Raw genomic sequence first — 21,612 nt, forward strand, 5'->3', positions numbered from 1 at the left:
CTGAATAAAACTTTTTTACGAGCGCATTGTTCTTTTAATTCCTCGTTTTCGCTTTTTTAGTCCAGTAGAATTCCTTCCTACTTTTCCCACTTTGTATTTTCTCACGTCTCTAAATTATAAAAGTATCTCATTGTTCAGATTAGATATTCCTTAAATAGAGCCTTTTTTTCCTTACCGAATATACATATAGAATTTCAAAGTAATATTTGATCGTTAATCTACAAACGTCTACTACCCCAGAAGCTGCCCCAGTAGATATTGGAACAATAGCGTTTTATATGTTAGAGAAAAGCTATGTTCAGAGAAGCTAAAAAAAAACCTGAGTATTGTGATAGATTACACCGCCTGAGTTGAAATTAGGATTCATTTACGTCATTTATTGTCCGAGGAGAAAAATGTATTCCTTCACCTAAACGTTCAGAAAATATCTACCTAATTTTATTAGCATTCTTACTCACTGACATAGAATAATGAAACGAGGGTCATTTGCGCCTTTCTTCTATACTCAAACAGTGTTTCAAAGTATTTATTTTCTCCAACAGACGCTGAAGTCCTGTAATATTACTTTTCTTTGGAGCTTTCTTCTCCTTGTAAACCGCTGCAGGTCGCACTGCTCGTGTGGCGGAAGCATTATTTTGGGCAAGCGCCAGACTGCTGACCTGCACTGTCTCTGCAAAGGAGGAGGATTAGGTGATGTTTTTGAAGGAGGGAAAGGAAGAAAGAGAAACACTACTGATATTGAAGCACTCCCTTGACCACAGGCAGAGGATTAATTAGCGGAGGTCTTCGTGTTAGGAGTGCGTGCCGCACTTCAGGTGTTCTCCGCGCCCGAGGATGCTCGGGGAGAAAGAAAAAATAAACTCCGTTAAGTGAGGGTTAGCGAGGAGGATGAGGATTGAGGATCACTTCCAACGTGCCGTACTAAGACTGTGCCGTCACTGCATTCGGAGGAGGCGACCAACACCTAAAATCATTTGCGCCATAGACAAGGGTAAGGAAATAAGGGTGGGAAAAACCCTGGGTCGGCACTAGCCTACTCCTAACGAAAGGCGCCCAGGGGACTACGGCTTAACGTCTCATCCAACGGACGGAGTGCTGTCCTTGCAGTGATCTTCACAAAGCACCAAAGCAGGGATAGGGCAGTCTCTGAAAAATATCTGCCACTGCCGGTATTTGAACTCGGGTCAAATGGGTGGGAAGGCCAACACTCTAGCCTTTGTTTTGTTTTAAGTCCAAATGCTTCAACCGAGATTGGAATCATTGAACAATGTTATCAGCCAAGCGCTCTAACGATTAGACTAACACGGTCCACATTAAAAGTTATGGCGAGTTATTAACGAAACAATATTTTCCTTTTCCTTTCTTGCCTTTGACCAATGTCAAGAACCGGGTGACACTTCCAAGCTTCGCCACCTGGCGTACGGGTGTATATCCCCCTACACTTACAGTTGTACAGAGTGCAGACAAGCTGGGAATATCGCAGCCAGGAATACACACGAACGCGGTGAGGATAAACGCTAAAAAAATTTCCGCACGGCGGCAGAATCGGCGAACCAATTTTAGGTGAGAGCTGAATGCACGCGATGAGGAAGGAGCGTGTGTTTATTATGTGGAGGGAGAAAAATTTAGAAAAAAAAAGGTTTAAGGGGGGGAAGGGGTAGGGGTTTGAAGTGAAATAAACCACGCACGGCGATGAAAGCAAGCACGTGGGGGGTTGAGGCAAACACCCCTTTTCCCTCCTTACCCCATCAAAACCCTAACCCTCGGTTTATTTACGTGAGCGCGCCGTATGGCGAGCTCGTGGTATATCAAAGTACCGGCCTCGTCCAATTGGCGGTCTTTTAAGCACCCATATATAGGGGCTAAATTTAAGCCTCATCCTCTCGCGTAGAGCCCCATAATTGCTTTAAACTATTCATTTAGGGGAGGGCGAGAGAGAGAGAGAGGGAGATTAACAGCCGCGAGGTTGAAATCTCATTTGGAGTTGGAAAAGGTCAGTTACAAACAATGCTGGTCGCCAAAACTAGTCTTCTCAACCATGGAGCCGCACACTAACGCACGCACCGGGACAGCACGCTCAAACACGCGGGACGTGCATTAATCCCAACTCACGAGGAGAATCCGCGTAACTTTGTCGGACGACCGAGGCATAATTAAATGCACGTTTTGTTTCCTTTTTTTGCGGCCGCATCATCTGGAGAAGGTAACACAATCACGATGGGGCAATGAGGGATAACGAAATTACGGCGTTTAATCAGAAATGATTGGTCTGACTCGCTTCCTCTATGGTCGAGGCTAAATATAAGCCATTCCAATCGCATTTGGTACTCGTAATGCGAGAACTGAGTTGCAGTTCCGTGAGGTGGGGAGGGAGGACAAAGGGCGACCAGGCAATATATCACAGATACAGAGCATTATCTTCGAAGTTAACATTATACTAAGGTGATTAACGTTGCCTCTAACAGAGATTTGATAAATGCAACGAATCTTGTCATGTGCATTGATTTAGGGATAATATTGGATCTATATGAGGTCATACAGCTTTTACGCGTCTCCTGAAGTCTCTTTTCCAAACAACCGCCTGTTTGTCCCGTCGATCTCTGAATTATAGTTCAATGATATTTCTATCCATCTAGTTTCCACGTGATCAATTACCTTTTCCTATTCATGGCCTACATTCATTTTATTATTATCAATCAATTATGCTCAATAAATGCCCTCATTCTGCATTTGTCATCTATTTATTCCATGAAATATTTTCTCAACTATAATATTCTTCACTAACTCCAACAACGACTAACATCTGGCTCATAAATTCCGTACTACATCCTAGAATCTCGCCTAAGTCTACACCAGGGCCTTCCATTTCCACTGGAAAAAACTGCAAACTTTTCCGTGGATAAGAGAGATTGCTACGATCCCACCATACTCACAATACATAGTACACGATAATGGATACTTTTGAACTACCAAGAGGTCTTTTTTAAGAAGTTTAGACCGTTAATGACTTAAGAAAAAAATAGCGAGAGAGACGGCATTTCAATTAAAAATGACAAGATTTTTTTTCGACCCTGAAATTAGTTTTTCTGACGGAATAAAAAAATCTCGATTCGGAAGAAACCACGTAAAAGTCGAGAGAGGGAAAGAGTCAATGAAAGGAGGCCGCTGTTCGCAGGAAATTGCGAGAAAAACTATTCCGACGTCGAGAGGTCGCCGTCTGCGGGAAAAAAGCTTCTTGGGGGTGGGGGTGGGAGAATAAAATGAAGGCCCGAGTTGGAAAAAGAGCTGAAAAACTCGACTCACTCCGCACGGTAACGCACAGGCACACAAGTAAACGGGGAAGACCCATCCACTCATCCACCTCGAGTTTAGCTAATTTAGCGGCGACGGGGGGAGAGAAAAACTGCCTTGTAACTCGCGGGCACAATTGGATCATTAGAGTGAGGAAGAATGAGGACAGAGGGGATGTAGTCGCTCCACTGCCCGCTGCAATTTGATAAAATACTTAAGGAGCGCACCAAGATAATGATGATTAAAATTCATGCGGAGGCCACAAAAATATATTTAAATTTCAGCACAAACATCTCGTAGTATTTTTCATGGGTCACAAGAGAGCAAAGAAGAAGATATACTACAGCACTGCAAAATAATAAGGGTCTCCTATATCCAAACTGTTCCCTTCTGTTCATGAGGGTTCGGGAGTGAGTACTTAATTCCATATGGGGCGTATCACATCCCTAAATACATTTATTTCAAAATAAAATGAAGTGCTGCACTTCATGCCACTCACAAGTTAAATCAATTAATCAATAACCATATAAGAGCGGTAGCGGGCTTCGTGTTTTTCTGCCTGCATTCCATTTCCAGCCAGATACACCACCACAACATAACAGCGAACAATATTAAGAAATATTAACTTATTTACAAAAATATAACTGCATGGCGGCTTGCTAAGCATATAACATGCGATTTTGGTGCAGCAAAGTATTTTTTTGGCACAAGACTTCACGTTCAGGAGACAAATTCAACATTTGTACCCCCTTCTACCGCTAAAGGTTAAAGAGCCTGGGCAGAGAATAAAGCACTAGCGAAAGCGAGGATGAAATAAATGATTCGCTGGAGTGCGGAGAAAGTACTATGGACCCAAGCATGACCCACATGACCGTAGCGGGACACGTGCGCATGAATGCGCGCCCGTCGGACAGTACATGCAGTGACCGAGCGCGGTCGGTCGTCCGGGGGAAAGGCTCAACTGCCAGAAATGATTAAGGGAGATGGCGGGCAAGTATTGGGGTCGATCGAAAGGGACGCTTGGTAAGTGCGGTCGAGTCGAAGGATACGATCGACCTCGCCTAGTGTTCCGCCCAACCAAGATAGAGCAATTGCAGGATGAAAGGGGGAGAAGCACGATGTTCCCCAAGCTCGGACTCGGTCGCCACATCACCTTTGCCCAAGACTACGAAACGTTTCCTTTAACAAATTTTAACATTACTTATGAATATAGAACAATCCAGCAGTGTGTCATTTAACGTCACAAATTTAATCCAACGCACTTCTTGTAAAAGTAATGTAAAAATTTTATGAAATTTATCCAAGAGGAGTAATTTCTTTGGAAATAGAATATCAGTATCGATACTTTCGAAATATTTTCCAGCACTACGTTTCTTGTGATCAGGAAATCTTTAGTTTGATTAAGTTTATGAAAAACTCTGATGATCATTAAAAATGAAATTCTGAGATTTTTCCATCTGAATTTAATATCATTAAACAGGAGTTGAAATGGATTTTTAAAAATGTTTAACTTCACCGAGGATGATAATTAGTTTAGCATTAGTTAAATTTTCAATTGATTTTCTTCCTAAAAAATTTAAAATTTGCATCCAAATTTGGAGACCACTTTACGTTCCCTATTTTCATCCCATATTTTAAGTCTGCAAAATTCCTGCTTCTTTTTACTAATTTTTCCTCAAGCTGACATAAAATGTTTAGTGATGCTGTAATGGACTTGAACCAATTAGGTGATTCACGACGCTCTCATTTTAATACCCAAGGCAGTGTTAAGGGATATTCAGCAACATTTGAGTCAAAATGACCAATATAGGATATTCCAGGACGTTGATGCACTGAGGGAGGAAGGGAAGATTGGCAAGACCCAAAGAACGAGGAAAAACGAACCTGACGTCCAGGGTGAGTGGAGGGAGGGGTGGGTGAAAGAAAAGCGAAGATAAGGGATGGGAAGGCCGTATTCTCGGACGTATAGATCCCCATCTCGCAATGGACGTTCAGGGGAGAGGCTTTGGACCTGGACCGAGTCCCATTGAGATAAGGGAGGGAGGGTCATAAAAGAAGATTTAACAGATGATTGGAGAGCGGGAATCACGGAATCTTTCTGCAGGGACGCAGGAAAGGAGACGCCGCCGACGCTCAAGAGATACCTACGTGCAATGTGATGCGGCGGCCTCGTGAAAGGATCAAGATGGCTAGGATCGAATTGATGACTTCAGAATAAAGGAGGTTAGACCGTGAAAACTCCATTATATAAATACTCATAATAAACGTCACGTTCATTTGATTAAAAACTTAACTGTCTGCACACGTGAAATCCTTGGTCGTAAAATTTTTAAGCTAAATTACGAGCAATTATTACTGAATGTATTTATTTATATTCATCGCCCTGAAAACAGTACTATTTGGCCTTTGCATCGGCAGCAAACACAGTTAACAATGGACGACCAAAAAAAACCATGCATTGGTTAATGGCAACATACCCTAGAGGTACTCGAAACAGCGACCTTGGGTTTGGCAGGCGAGGACTGTACCCCGCCGCCATTGAATGTTTTTATTTACAGATTTTCCACTGGGAGTCACCCACAGAATAATTTTCGTACGTTGCATAGTTACACCATCAAGTAGCCAACAAATAAATACGGTGAAGTGTTCCCGTTGCATTTTTATCGTGATTATCGTGTTATATGCACCTCGTACCAGTTTTCTGTCAAAACGGAAATAATAATCAAGTTGCAGGCAATCTGTAGTTTTCCAACGCACAGAAAAGCAACGCTTTAACCTCATCGGTGCTGGCATATTGCACACAATACATCGACGGTTGAATTTTTTTCTGCTTGGGTAACAAGCTTAAATACTTAAACGCCATTATGGCGATAAAAAATTTCTCTCATTCCTATGCTTGCTGCAATTAAAATTAATGAAAAAATAGGCGCGATATGATCAAAATGAAGACTAGAAAATAAAAATCAATGACGAAGACCCGAACCCTGTCCCCCTGCGTGAGAGTCAATCTGCCCTGCACCAACTGAGCCGTCTTTAGAGAGACGTGATATTTTGAAATTATGTAAGGCTTGTTAAAAATACCGCATGAAAATTAATAAATTACAGCCAAACTAAGGCCCCATCAATGGAACCACTACCAGTTCAGAGATGTGTTCACCATTCCGAATGCCATTAAAAATACAGCATTGATAAAGGCGGAGCAAGGTACGTGGTCACCCTTGTAAGTAGAATGTCGTTAATGCAACTAGTTCAGTGCTTCCTGAAGCTTGACAGCATCATATAGAAGTATGATTCACAAAAATTACAATTGGCGTTTGTTAACATCTAATTAACCAGAAAAAATGAAATTCAGACAAAAAAACGGGAGATATTCCCCAGGACCATTGAGGTAAAGAGCTTAGACTAACTTCCCTATCTTAAAATTATATCTATAAAAAATACATAGAATTGGGAGGCTATATGGTTTTGCAAGTCGATAAAAACCAGTTTAAAATAATACTTTTGTTCAATGGAAATGAAATTCAGTCCGCTTCCCGATGGAATCTAGGCAATGCGTCATCGGAAAATGGATGCCGGAGCTAGAGGGTAGAGTTCACGACGAGACCCCACTATTAAGCGAGGACCCGCCGAGTAACTCCGCGGCGCGCAGGCACTTCGCTGCGACGATGGGCCGTAGAGCAAAAATATGAGCGTTGGCTGGCGCTCACATCCGAGAGAATGCAGGAGACGCCAGTCAAAAGTGCTTCTCCGACCCAATACGGCGTGATCAAAAAACTGCCGGCCACACAAGCCGAGAGACGGGACGAGGTCACTTGGAAAATGGCCAGTGATGGCGACGAAGTTACTGCTCACGGCATGACGTTTCTTTTTCCTCCTGATAATTCCTCTTTCACATTCCCCTCCGATGCGCAAAATTCATGCTTAACTTTGATTCGTACGTATAAAAGTATGTCTGCCACGGCTGCGACACCGATTCCCGTCCAATTACTTCATCAGGGACCTGGCGGTAAGGAGCTTATTCGGATTACTCTTATTTGCGAGTCTTTTAGCCCAGTGCACAAATTATTATTAGTGAAATGAAAAAATTGGCCTCAGCCGTAGCAAAAACTTATCAGTAGAATTTATATGAGATTATACTATAGAATAACAATGTTTGGAACACGCGAAAGAAAAAGAAATATGTCTTGTATAAAGGTTCTTATATCTACAATTGTTCTTTCCGAACCATAAAGGACTTTAATAAATGCTATTCGTAATTTTCTTAGAGCGCTTCCTTTTTATTTGTAAACAGCTGGTGTCCTAACACCCCCTGCCACACGCCTTTTAGGCGGCTTGCGGGTATTATGTAGATGTATAAGGCATAAAGAACACTAAAATAGTTAGCCAAGAGGGGTTCGTTTTCTAAATTCAATCCTGATTCCATCCTTATAAACGTCTATGCACAATTTCAGTGGTGTTCCGGATATAAGATTGATTATTATAGCTGTGTGCGCTGTTGAAATAAGCCTTGGACAAAGAAAGCGCAAATGTAAGGTTCTGCAAGTTCTTTCAGCTAAACCAATGAGGGGAAAATGTACTCACACCTACGCGATTTTTCATGCAAACATTATTCACAACGTATTTCGTACTAGTAAAGAGGAGAAATTTACCTAAATCCTCATTACCTATCCCATGCCAAATCGTTGAAAAATGTTGCAACAACGAAGAATGGAGTACTACCTCATTTGGCCATACAACACTTATCTACTTCGGGGAAAATCAACGGCGAAAATATAGAGTCCATTCGTATAAGATCGAACGGAAAAATGAAAATCCACCTTTATTCGACTTCGTCCTTCATTTTTTCCTCCCGATTGGATTTCATTCATCGATTTCTTTTCATATCCCCCATACTGGAATGAATGACGTCCTCGTGCGAACACGAGAATATAAATGTGTAAGAAGAAAGGACATACAAAAGCTCTCTATTGTAAAGCATTCACGGAATGTGCATCGGTAATAGTAAAAATGACGTTTTCGACAACAACAAAATAGGAAGTAATCACTGCGAGGGGTTTCATGATAATACCATAGGTAAAATGGGTAGAACCATAAATTTTGTCGCCAGAACACTTGGGTAAAACATTACGAAATGAAATACAAGCAATGCAACCCGGAACCCAAATAATAGCCGAGAGATCTACCTACTAAGCATCAACGCTCCTCTATAAATGAATAAGAAGGTTAATTAGAGATAACCATTACTCAATGGCACAACCTGAAGGTTGGTTGATATAGGAGCGGGTAGAGCTCAATCAAGACTCTGCAAAGGCTCGTTATTTTCACACACTCAGGTCACAGTGGCCAGCTTCTTTCCCCAGCCACCTTGCACTTTGCTAAGGTTTTATGTTGGGGTTGACTAAATGCTTCATCAGGGATGTGAAGCTGGGACCCTTCGGTCAGCAGCCATGCGTTTACATTATCTTAATGAGACGAAATCTCTAACGTACTCATTTATTACATTTACATGAATCTCCGAGAGAAAAAAAAATCTCTTGAACGGGAGTGAATAATGGGCCTTTGGCTTCCAGACTACTTCGGTCCATGGTGCGATTACCGGTCCATGGGAATTTTTTCTCGCGGTAATTTATGTATCTTCACCGCTGTTCACGCGCCAGGTTTTAAACATTACTTATTCATTTTTAAACCTGGCTGATTACTAATACACATTAGCATCTTTTTGATGATAAAAGTAAGACCACATGATATCTTGCATCGTCTCCAATACTGGTGACCTACGGCATCTTGATCACATGAGAAATCGAACTGAACCAATCGTATTCGAATGGAAATATGAAATACTACTTGGGTTGGGACGGGTACAGACACATATGTGTTGTATTTACACGTGAAGGGCCACACACGTTGACTATTTCGTCGTCCCTCTCACACGCTCGCCTTTCCTTTTCATCAAAAACCCTCCGCTCTCTCCCACTCCTCATGGCTTTGTCCATTTTTATCTAATCTCAGCCACGCCCAGGGCCGATTCCTCGCCGCCCCATTCCCTCTTCAACCTCCCCCGCAAAAGGGCCTTTCGCCGAATTGGAAACATGGCCATTTTCTCCTCCTCTCCGCCAATTCCCTCCCGGGAATCCTTTTTCCTCATCGCCGGGAAATATTTCAACCCTCACCGCCTCTCCTTCTACCTCGCTCACAAAACCAGCCAATCTCACTGCGACGACTCGAACTCTCCGAAAACATACCAGATCTCTGGAGGAACACAGTACGATGAGGAATAAGGGAGCAAACAAGGAAATAGAGAGAAATGAGTGCATTTGTCCCTTTGTTTGCTTAGGTTTGAGGAAAAAAAAGACAAAATGCGTGAACAATTTATATACCTACGTACATATAAAAGATTCCTTTCCGCCTCTGAAACTTTTCGCGGCCAAAAGTCCCTTTACCACTTATCCCTTTCGTAAGTGCTCTATAGCTTCATTATTCGTTCCGAGCAGAATCCCGAGATGAATATCTAGTGGAGCGTGAATTGGAGGGGGAGCTGGTAATTCCATTCCGTACAATAACTGATTATGTCTCCATTGCTAAATCATGAGGGAGCTATTTCGCTCGGCATATAAACCCAAACCATATCCTAGGGAATACGTATTATACCCACCTTCTCACACTCAACATCATCGTCATATATTTCCTTAGGAAAAAAAGAAATGCGGCGGTGAAAAAAAAATTTCTAGCGCCCACGAATTTTTAAAATAATGACTGTTGGTGAAATTACACCGACGATTAATTAAATCATGCGCTGCTTTCAATCATGACTCCATCGGGCATAAAACGTTTTAAACCCCCATCCCTTTTCTCTCTCTCAGCAGCACAATTTTGCGTTAACAATGGTCCCTAGTGGAAGGGCCGCTGGGAGCCGGGGGAATTTAAAGTCGGGCACCAGAATTTGTTCAAGTCTAATCCCATCCCCCAGACAATTTTGAGTACATTACCGATACACTGCTCGTTGGGCATCCGATTTTGTCCCAGATACATCAACGGGGGCATTGAATAACGGTCGATTGCACTTCCCACTCGATAACCTGTCCTGCTTTCGCGGGATACCGGTGAAAAATTAATTCCGTGAAAGCCTTACCCGTGAAATTTCATTTGTATCCGTTGTTCATATGGCTGAGGAAAGCCAATTAATGTCACATTTCATTTTTCGACGGCGAAAATCAATTGATGTAGAGGTAACTACATGAGAGACCAGCAACTCTATCGCGCATACTTATCGGTTATAACCGTCGGCAAAAACGTTTCTTAAGTGCATACAAAAGGTTGTTATTCACAGGATAATGAGGCATTTAAGTTTATTTTCGTGATAAAACCGATCTGACGAAGGCAAGATTATTAAAAATTCTGAAAGGGACCTGTACTTGGTAGCTATATTTGAATCATATTTCATACATCTGGGTAGCCGATATTTCACGATATGAATTTTATCTTAAAAGGCTAATTTAAACATCACTGACATACAACTTAGGCTTACTTAGGGGTGCAGTAAAAATGCATAGTTAACAAATAATGAAGAGAAAACCGAGGTTGTATACTAATCATTCACTCTAATCATTTACTTTATTGATTTTTTTCGCCAAAAATAGTTCAAAAAGTACGGTTCACAATAATAAGAAAAATATTTCACTTAGAATTTTGCATCCAACCGTAAAATGGAACAATAACGTACGTCGGTTCCTATAAGTAATATAACTCGCTGTCTCTCACTCCCAGACCCTTCGGGAACAGGACTGAGACCTATTCTGGTCACTCTGCCAGTTCTTACAATTTTTGTCTGCCGCTTGTTCCTTAAGGATAGTTTTATTTCGGTCACCTACATAACCCACTTAAATTGAATTTCAGGAATGCCAAACAATTCTTACCTTCAGGATTTCTGACTATTACAAGCTGTGGACTTCTCCGCGATGTTCAAATTCCTCATCACCTTGGATTTTTGACCCCCAAATTTCCACAAAAAGTAGAGCAAGAGAGGTAGTTAGCAAAACTGTAATACATATAAAATAGTAAATTTAAGTATTTCGATACTTTTTCCTAGGATTTCAGACAATTTTAGAGTGGGGTCTTGTCGTATTTCGTCACCCCAAACATTTGTGAGAATAAGTCAGTCATTGGTAGGAAGTTGGTTTTATAGGCTAAATATAATCACGCTACTGAAAACACATCGGAGTGAGAGACATCAGCGAAATATAATATTCACGAGTTATGACTTTAATCACGAATGAACGCGAGCACAATAACGAGGCAACGCAGCGAAAGAGTTGAAAGGGCTTTGCGCACAAATTCACCACGCACGTAATTACGAAACACATCTGCAGCGAGTAGTTAAGCCATTCCATGCCAGGTAAATGCTATTAAATAGTAATTAATCCACAATTATCGCCACGACAGAGACGGAGACCAGAGAGAATAGGTTTTCAAAACGCTGAGCATTACTCGTATTAAAAAAAATCGGAAACGCTGACGCGAAATGCGAAGCTAACTCTGTGACAGCTGTGCGAAACAATTACGAATAATGCGGACGAGGAAAGAAATTCCGAACGGCGGATCACAATGAGAAAAGGGAGGGGGGGATAGCAAAGCAGAGAAGGGCATTGAGAGATTAATGAAGTGTCAGAATTGGGCGGAAGGGCGCGAAATTCGGGACATGAAATGTCTCTCCCGAATTTCGGAAAATCCAACAGACCAATCCCGTGAAAGAGAACAAACGAATTGAGCGAGGCTATTTGGGAATCGAAGACTGAGAGAGAGGTGGAAACATTTCGACGCGTCTTTATTCAGGGCGGAAAAAGATTCGGCGTGCACCTTTCCTCGTCCAATGTCTCCTCTTTGTCACAGATCATAATCGATGTGAACAGGCTTCCCCTTCATCCGGGAAAGTACTATATTTTACCCCGGTTGAACATATTAGTGAATAATAAGTCTATTTACAATATTTATCAGTTGGAATCATAAGAATAAGGACATATACTGCAGAACCGATAGATTTAAGATTTAGTTTTTTCGGCGTATAATAAGGGATCATGATACCTGCGACAGTTTAACTCTAGGATACCCTGACTCGGAACAGTAAAAATAGGCTCTGCGTGTATAGTAAATCACTTATTATATTTGTAGATACTATCAGCAAGCATGTTTTAATTCATGCACGAATCAATTACTCCGCTAACCTCTCGTTTCTTTACTACCAACTATTAGTGTTATTTTGATGGTAGCATGTTCATGTCCTTGGCATTCTCCTAGTTTCTGTTCTGACCGCGTATCGCTGTCGTGAGTGCTTGTAGCCAGTGTCTGGCAAGCGAGCGCGTGTCTGATTTCGGCTAGTATGAGTGCTGCATGCCTGGTGTGCAATCACTCCGTGCCACACATCTGGTGGTGGTTTGCGCGGTACCTTGTCCCTAGATTTAATTTCAAAATACGGGAGCTTTAAGGATCCAAAATCACAATAAAAATAGCCCCATGGAAGGAAAACAATGCGACAGGCCTAACGAGTCCTGAGAAGCAAGAAAGTGCGGGTACGTCATTGCTAGGCTACAGTATGAGCTTTAAAATTATGTCAGTTCATTGGAAGTGATAAGTAGGATGTTTACCTCTAGGCGCTCTATGATGCTCTATGATGAAGGGTTTACATTCGGAAGCATTATAAATAAGTGAGAAAATTAACTCAGTTTTTCCAATATCTATAATGTCTGCATACCTTGTTCTATATGAAAAAGAAGAACGGAGGCATCTCCCAAAGTAGATGATAAAACTAAAGAGCAGGTAGATCGTGGTGGCAGCGATTCATTCTGAAGGTCATGTAATCACTGATGACGCATTGAATAAATCATTTCGAAGTTTTTCATGACATATACACATCAAATGGATAAAATTCGCATCCCTGAATTACTTATTAGCATGAAAGTGACATGTTCACCAAGCCTTATACCAGCAGCATACATAAGTACGCAGTAGTTCTGCGGGCAGCGGGCAATGCACTCGCTAGCTACCAATATTTGCGGATTCCATCTCCTCCCTAGGGTTTGTTTGCATCCACGTCATGTTCACTAATCACGCATTAATGGGGCGAGAAACGACCTTACACGAAGGGATACTGGGGATCCTAGCATACGGATATTTAATCCTGAGCTAAGTGCCGCCTAGAGGTAAACATCCTACTTATCACTTCCAATGAACTGACATAATTTTAATTCCGTAAGAAATTCTCAGTTTCGAAGTTATTCAGTATACTTTGACAATAAAAAATTGCAGAAGAGAAAAAATATCGCACAGTAAACTAAATTGACGTGATATATATAATCAAGGCATAAATGCCTTAGAAAGTCTCTTTTTGAAGGACTTAAATCCTTTTCTCCTTGCATTTTTGTGAATTTGCTATGAACACAAGAAAATAAAATATGCAAAAAATTATAGTGCTCGGAAATAATTTTTATTCATAGATACATTCATTCATTTTCATTTATAAACCGAAATACTCAACATCTCATTTTGTAGCTTCTTGCAATACTACGGTAATTTCAATTTAACCAGCCGTAAAAGATATAAATATTTGGAACACGGAGAGCTTACAGCAGTAAAGCCAATTAACAAAAACAATAACGATACATGTGAAACCACAAAAAAAGATGACGTGTTAATAACAGTTTAACAACCACAATACATTACCTGATTTTACTTAATATGTACCCTCCACTTGGGTCTCGCAGAGCAGAAAAATGAATTTATACCTTCTTGAAAATATATTCAGAAGCTGATCTGAAGAGATAATCGCAGGAAACACGGAATATATAGAATTTGAGGGAAAAATTGCAAAGTCAACCTGGCCACTGAAACTTATTCTCCTGATGTTAGGAGACGACTTGATTAATGGTCTAAATAAATTATAGAAACTGAATTAATAGTTATAAGTACTAAATTTATTTTATAGTGGACCAAGGTATACTTGGAAAAACAAAGCCGAAGCAGCATTTTAACCTGTGCTTAAACAATAAGAAAATGAATCCCAAAAAAACTCACCCAAACCCGTTCCTCGTCAAACACAAGGGGTAAAAAATATAAATGTGATTTTTATACAGACCGAAAACTTCCTCATGATGACTGTTGCATGGCGACAGGCGATCGGGAAAACGCGATTTGGGCACGACTCGAGGCAAAAAAATAAATAAATGGCACAGGTGAAAAAGCGTGAGGCCAGATAAAAGGGGATGGGAGGAGGGGAGATAAGAGAATGTCGTCGAATGGAGGGACAGGGAAGGGCTGATAGAAGGAGGAGGACAGGCTGAAACAGGGGGGACACCTGGGCGACAGGGTTCGAGGGCAAAGGGGGAGATAGGATTTGGGGAACAGATGGGTCTGTCGGAGGGGAGACACTACACGACAGGGCACAGGAGAACGCAATCGAGAAAGAAGAAAAAAGAGAAAAATAAACGAAACATTCGCACAATCCTTTATTTCGGCCGGCGACCGAAAACTACGGGAATTTCTATGATCCAGGATGGATTGTTAATGGTATGATTATTTCAAGGCCTCGCGAAATATGTGAAATTAATCAAGCAAGACCGATCCTTACTCGGTTTTGACTTAAGCACTGAGAATATGGCATCGAATACCACAAGAGAACAGGACTTCGGCCATCGGATGGGAATTCAAATAGGACTTAATGCATAATATACAATCCCAAATGCCGTTAAATAGCTTTGTCTTAATCCTATTAACACCTTTCCGTGCAAAATATTCGAGACCTCCGGAATTCGTACTCGGGCCCACAGGATGAGAAACCAAAACACTAAGCTCATCAGCTCAAAGCTTAGGCATCATTCATCACTCAGCAAACCAATGCCAAAATTTGGGATTCTTTCCTCCCTTCCACCTTACCTTGCCTTGCTATCATTGCATCTATCCTTCCAGTCTACACGTCTATTTGCACGAGATGGACTTGAAAAACACTGACATGTGATGAAAAACACAGGACTTTATGCATAACGTACAATCCCAATGCCGTTGTATAGCTTGTCTTAATCCTATTAATACCTTTACGTGCAAAATATTCGAGACCTCCGGAATTCGAACTCGGGCTCACAGGATAAGAAACCAAAAACACTAAGCTCGGCATCAAACTATTCCCTCGAATTTTCCACGAGATGACTCTCCCAAGCATTCGAAGTGTGTTGCTACCGAAGAATGATGAAGATAAAATGGATTGACCGTGTGAGTAACCAGGAAGTGCTAAGGAGAGTAGGAGAAAAGAGAAGCCTCCTAAAAACATTAAGCAGAAGAAGGGACAACTTAGTTGGCCACATTTGAGGCACGATGGTCTGATGAAGACAATCGTTGAAGGACAAGTGGAAGGGAAAAAGGGCAAGGGACGGCCCCGAATGAGTTATATCGGACAGGTTATAAAGGATGTAAAAGAGAATAAATATGTAGCTATGAAGAGATTAGCGGATAGGAGAGAGAAATGGAGAGCTGCGTCAAACCAATCTTAGGATTGTTGACTAATGATGATGACTCTCCCATTCATTTTCTATGATTCTATTGGAGTGGGTGAAATGGCGAACTCATGTAAATGACGAAGACGAAGAATTCATACGAATTCCCCGCTCCTGGTGGAGTTCAAGAGAAACTGGTCTGTGCAAATGGAGCAATATGATGGAAAGTCCGAAAAACACTCGAACACTCGGCGTCGGCTCTTAAGCCCGAATGACACATTCCAATTCATTGACCAATAAACCGGCGCGCAGTATTGTTTAAAATATTGGGCTTTACGTACCGCATGACACGTATCAATTTTTCACCAATTTTGGCCGAAATAGTGTCCTGATGTCCCGCTAGATAACGCCATTGTATTTCGATGATTTTACGTTGCATAAGCATGTATGCTTCAAGCGATAGTGAAATGACTTCTTTCGTCCACATTTAAGATTTCTGCAAGCGAATTCTCGAAATAAAATAGCCAAACCGGATTTTTTTTGCAAAGAGCTTCTTGTGCTGGCCACTAGGAATCAACAAAACTGACTTCTGATTGGAGATTGGCATCGAGTAAATAGAACCTGTTCTAAATTCCGAATTGGGCGAGAAATAGTGTCCAATATTGTGAAAAGGATGTTGGATTAGAAATTGGTGTGTGTTCGTTGGACCACAATCCAATATTCAAGTGTCATACGGGCCTTAACGAAAGGCAGCAAAGTGACCACGACTGAAGTCCTGATCGACGGACGGTGTGCTGCGCGTAAAATGCCGTCCACAAAGCACCCAAGCAGGGATCGAACAGTCAGAGAAAACTCTGCGCCACCGCCGGGATTTGAACCACGCCCACGGCGTTTGAACCTGGCACCCTAGCCACTATACCAATGCGATCTCCTAATGTTCATTTCCGAACCAAGGGTGAATAGAGAAGGGCGAAAAAAGAAAGACAGAATCTGGAGTATTTGACAGGGCAGACGCTCGTTGTGGAAGCAGATGGCACTCGTAAGCGAAAGAGGGAAGAGGACTGACGCAGACACGAGAGAAAGAAAGGAGCAGGGGCGAAACGAGAGATAAAAAGGGGAGGAGGGGGAAAAAAGAAAGGGGGAAGAGGGACAGGGAGATTTTCAAATACATATATTTGCGTGCGTGGGGGGAGGACGAATGGGCCGATTAATAAAAAGGGAGGATAGGGTCGATTGGTGTCTGGCTGGTGGGGTGGAGGGAATCGCGCGGCCAGCCGGCCCGGGGCGACGGGTGGGGAGGGGCGGCAAGAATTATATGGGAGAGACGGGGCGGCATAGAATTAAGAGGAGGGTGGACGCGTGGTCGCCGGGGTGATGAGTCCCCACTCCAAAGAAACAGACCGGGGGCCGCAAACGCAAAAAATAGGAGAATTGGCATAGGAAAAGAAGATTTGACGTCAACTTGACATTATAGCACCAAATGCAGAAAGACGCACCTAGACGCCGTAGACACTGAAAGCGAGTACGGTGTTCATAAAAGGCTTCCTTTGACGAGGGAGTACAGGGATCCAACTAACGGACGGAGAGATGTTCACCAGACAACCTCACACAGCACACAAACAGGTATAGAAACTGCTCAGAAAAATATTTGCCACCACTGGAATTCGAACTCGGGCCCGAAGGCTAAGTCGAGCAGAAGCTGGGCCTAAATTGGTTGACTCCTCACACGTTTGGACATAAATATGAACACGCGTTATAAAACCCATTAAGAAAATTTCAAAATTAACCTGGAAGGGATTTACCCATACCATTATTAAAACCTTCTCCACGTTTTTCCAAAAACATTCACTAACTTTCGCAATTTGCATGGTAAATTTATTTTGACAAGAGATCTTTTCCACGACAATTATCGAATTTTGCATTCATTAACAGGTAAAACACCTTGCACCTTCGAGGGGAGGGAGATCGATTCCTAAATTTATTAACGAAAAATTTACTTCCTAGTTTCCCACCAATGTCTATGTCGCATCATTTCGCAATCCGCCAAAGCAATTAGTAATAGTGGTCATCAATAGACGGATAGTTTCATCTAATCACCTTCTATATATTTAAACATAACTATTTAAGGCGATAAATTGGTTTTTGGGAGGTAAAATGTATTAAAATAGACACGTCATCGCATTGTTAAGCTTAAATACTTCCCCAAGCAATTATGTACAACAGCAATCGGTAGATAGTTACAATTTAGTGTGATTATATTAAGAATTGTGTAATCAGGATTTGATCATGCGAAACGTATTTAAAATAACATCGTCAATGTCAATTACATGCAATGAACATGGAAGCGATACATCGCACACATTAAGGAAACAATTATATGTTCCCATCCACTACCACTGCTGCACATAAATGGAATGCTAATAAATCGTTTCTCCAGCTAATGAGTCAAATTTTGGAGCGAAAGCTGCAAATTAATGCACTGTTATGGAAAAATTAAATTTTTAAATTTTGAAAAATATTGATCATCAAATTTTACTACATGAAATGAGACGTTTTAATGATGTGTATCACCGATTCGCATTTGGTAATAGTTGTACAAATAGAATTCAATACCACTACAATAACAGAAATCACATGCGCCCATAAAATATGGATGGAAAGCCACACGTAATCTAAGCGAAAAATATTAAAATAATTTGTGCATCAAAATCTATTTATTCTAGAATATAATTAATTAAAATAAACTCAACAAATTATATACCGTTAAAGCCAATTCTAATAGACAAATGATATCCAATTATATTGATTCAAAACCTCACTGATTCGCTCACTGCTGACTAATGACCGATTGCTCATTAGCAAGACCTTCTATTGAGTGCATTTATATATATTCTCCTGCCAAATGCACGCCAAACAGCAAATAAAAATTATTACACTTATCACTGTGGTATATTTCACGAATTTTTCCCTGGTACCCATCTAGTTTCAACAGATCCGAGTCATTTTCGAAGGACACAGGGTGTTGGAAACCGTGAGGTGATACTGATAATTAAAGCACGAGGAATTTTCTCGGTATATTAACAGCACTATGGCACAGTACTTTTCCAGAAATATAAGGCTCAAGAAACTATCCTCACATACAAGATGAATCGATTGGCACTAGAATTCTCTCCCACGAATAATAATAAGTACTAGATTTCCGACAGTGACCGTCATTGGTGACAACTAAGCCATTGGTGATCCTACGATTTCCCATTAAAGTGACGCTTAGTTTACTTTGGCGATCGCTATGCCGACAATAATACTAAATATATCGAGTAAGAGCTTTTCCGCTTACCTTGTAAACGATAGTTACCAGAAGGACCAATCCTGTGGATTATTATTTCCTTTTAACTTACTAAAAAAAGCTTGTATTAACACAAATAACGAACTACGAATACAATGAATGGAACAGTCACGGTCTGTACCATCATCTAAATCTAAGTAATACCCTAAGATCCACCTCTAAGGTGTCTGGCGTGATCCACCTCTAAGGCGTGGGTGATCAATCACCAACATGCAGCACGCAAGAGGAAAAATCTACAACAAGAGGACGGAGGTGAAGAACAAACCGCACGCACCCAGCGTCCTATTCCGAAGAAGATAACGGAACTTGCACTCGTGGTCTCTTCTGTAAAAGCCAATGAATAGACGCGACGTCGCACGATTTTCGTGCACGGTCCTTGCGTATAAAACTCCACGCGTATGGGATGGGTGTATTGGGGAGGGCGGAGGACAATTTACGAGGCACGCAACGGGGGAGGTGGGCAATCGAGGAAGGGAGCGGGCGAGTCGTCGCTCTTGATGGAGAGCTCTAAGGCTGTATGGTGAGTTAGAAAGGGAAAAAAAAGAAGGGGCAGGAGCGGGGGAGGACAAAAGCAAAGTGGACGGGACGAGCAGGAGAGGAGATGGGAGGTGGAATGGCGTGTGTCTGCGCGGAAAGAGTTAAAATATATAATGGGAGGGAGCGAGGGGGACTGAGCTTTGCAGATTCGAGGGTCGTGCGCTGGGCGACTACTTGGGAGGTTGAGAGGGTTGTTCAGGGAACGAAGTCAAACGGCAAAAGCCAGTTTTTTTGTGGGTAGGAGGGACACAGTGCCGATATAAACGCGTGATATTCCACGAGAGGGAGCACCATGGATACGATGGCAACACCACCAACTATTTGACCGCACCGTCACAAATTACCCACACACGTGCGAGTGACTGAGCAATAGGATTGACATTGCATTAATATACGTCCTCCTCGACTTACGATAAGAATACTAGGCCTTAGGTCGAATTGGTCGTAAGTCGGTATTGAGATACTCATCTACGAGACAAAATATAGCCCAAAAAGTTGCTGTGCCGAATGAAGTAGATTCGCTTCGAGAAGAACACGCAATTATTGAGTGCGATTTTTTAATTTAAATATTACAATAACAATATTAGGTACTAATTAATTACGAAAAACCCGCTATCGTGACAGAAACTCGCTGACGCAATATGCGCGCGATTATCGTGGCATTTTCATGAAGAAATGTTAGGGATACTTCAAAACTTATTTTGGCATTTACCACGAAACATATTATAGTTAATATTTGAATACGATACAATTCTGTTTGTATAAAAATGTACTTATCAGAATCTGCGCATAAAATGTTGAGGTTCTCGCTCTTTTTGTTTCTTTTATGGAAGAGTTAGGTTACAGAGAATACTAGAACATACTCATGTGGAAATGGCATACATCGAATGGTAGAGTGTAGTTTTGTGACAGATCATTCATGTATAAATGTAATAATATTAGAGCTTTTTGCTGAAGGAAATAGTACCTTAAAGGATTTAATACCCGATACTTTGTAACTTCCACAAAGAATTCTATTTATGACCAGTTCCGGCTGTTACACCATAAAAAATACAGAAATTCTTCTCTATTTGATAATGGTGTAACAGCCGAAACCGGTCATAAAATAGAACTTTTTGTGGAAGTAACAAAGAGTCTGTTATTGATAATATGGAGCCCTTCGACCACGTACAAGCTTCAAGTTTCGATTTGATTTAATATCCCTCAACCTATGTGTGAAAAAATGAAATTTGCACTACGATAATGTAAATATTCTCTGGAGGACAGAAAAACCTGCCGCGTCCAGAATTCAAGATTTGAATATAAGGGCATGAAAGGCCACTATCAAAGCTATCAACTTCACTTGTTTTCAGTTCGGTGGGAATTTGCGATAAATTGCCGGCCTAGAAATTTTTTTAATAATAAGGATTGATTATGATTTCAATTACGGCAGAAAAATTAAAAAAAAAACACCCAATATAGTTGATATATTTATGCATTTCATGGAGTGAATTCCAACGCCCATAGATTCATCCTCTGAATTCATTTCCACGAAATAATATTACACCGATATCGATTTTAACTCAATGCAGTTGACGGTGCAATGATTAAACTTGTCGCGGCGGAAATAAACGATCATCATCACGGAATGGAGGTAAAAAGCAGCCATAGGGGGGTTGATTACAGCGATGAGCTCGCAGACGCCATTAAAATGAAACACAATTGCGTCAGAACAACTCTGGAGCGCTAACTATCCAATAAAAATAGATAGAAAGCCATTTGATGGGAAATGCTAAAGCGAAATCAACTCGAATTAAAACTTCGGGAATCTGCCGATCAAAGGAAGGCCTGTATGAACATTAATAACTATACGCAGCATCCATTTCACGGGCAGATTGGTATAGTTTGCATAATATTGTTTTGTCGGTCATCATGGCATGCTCTTCACGACCCTATAATCCACCCACAGCAATTATTCTTTCC

This window comes from Ischnura elegans, chromosome 2 (assembly GCF_921293095.1).
Source record: "Ischnura elegans chromosome 2, ioIscEleg1.1, whole genome shotgun sequence".
NCBI lineage: Eukaryota > Metazoa > Arthropoda > Insecta > Odonata > Coenagrionidae > Ischnura > Ischnura elegans.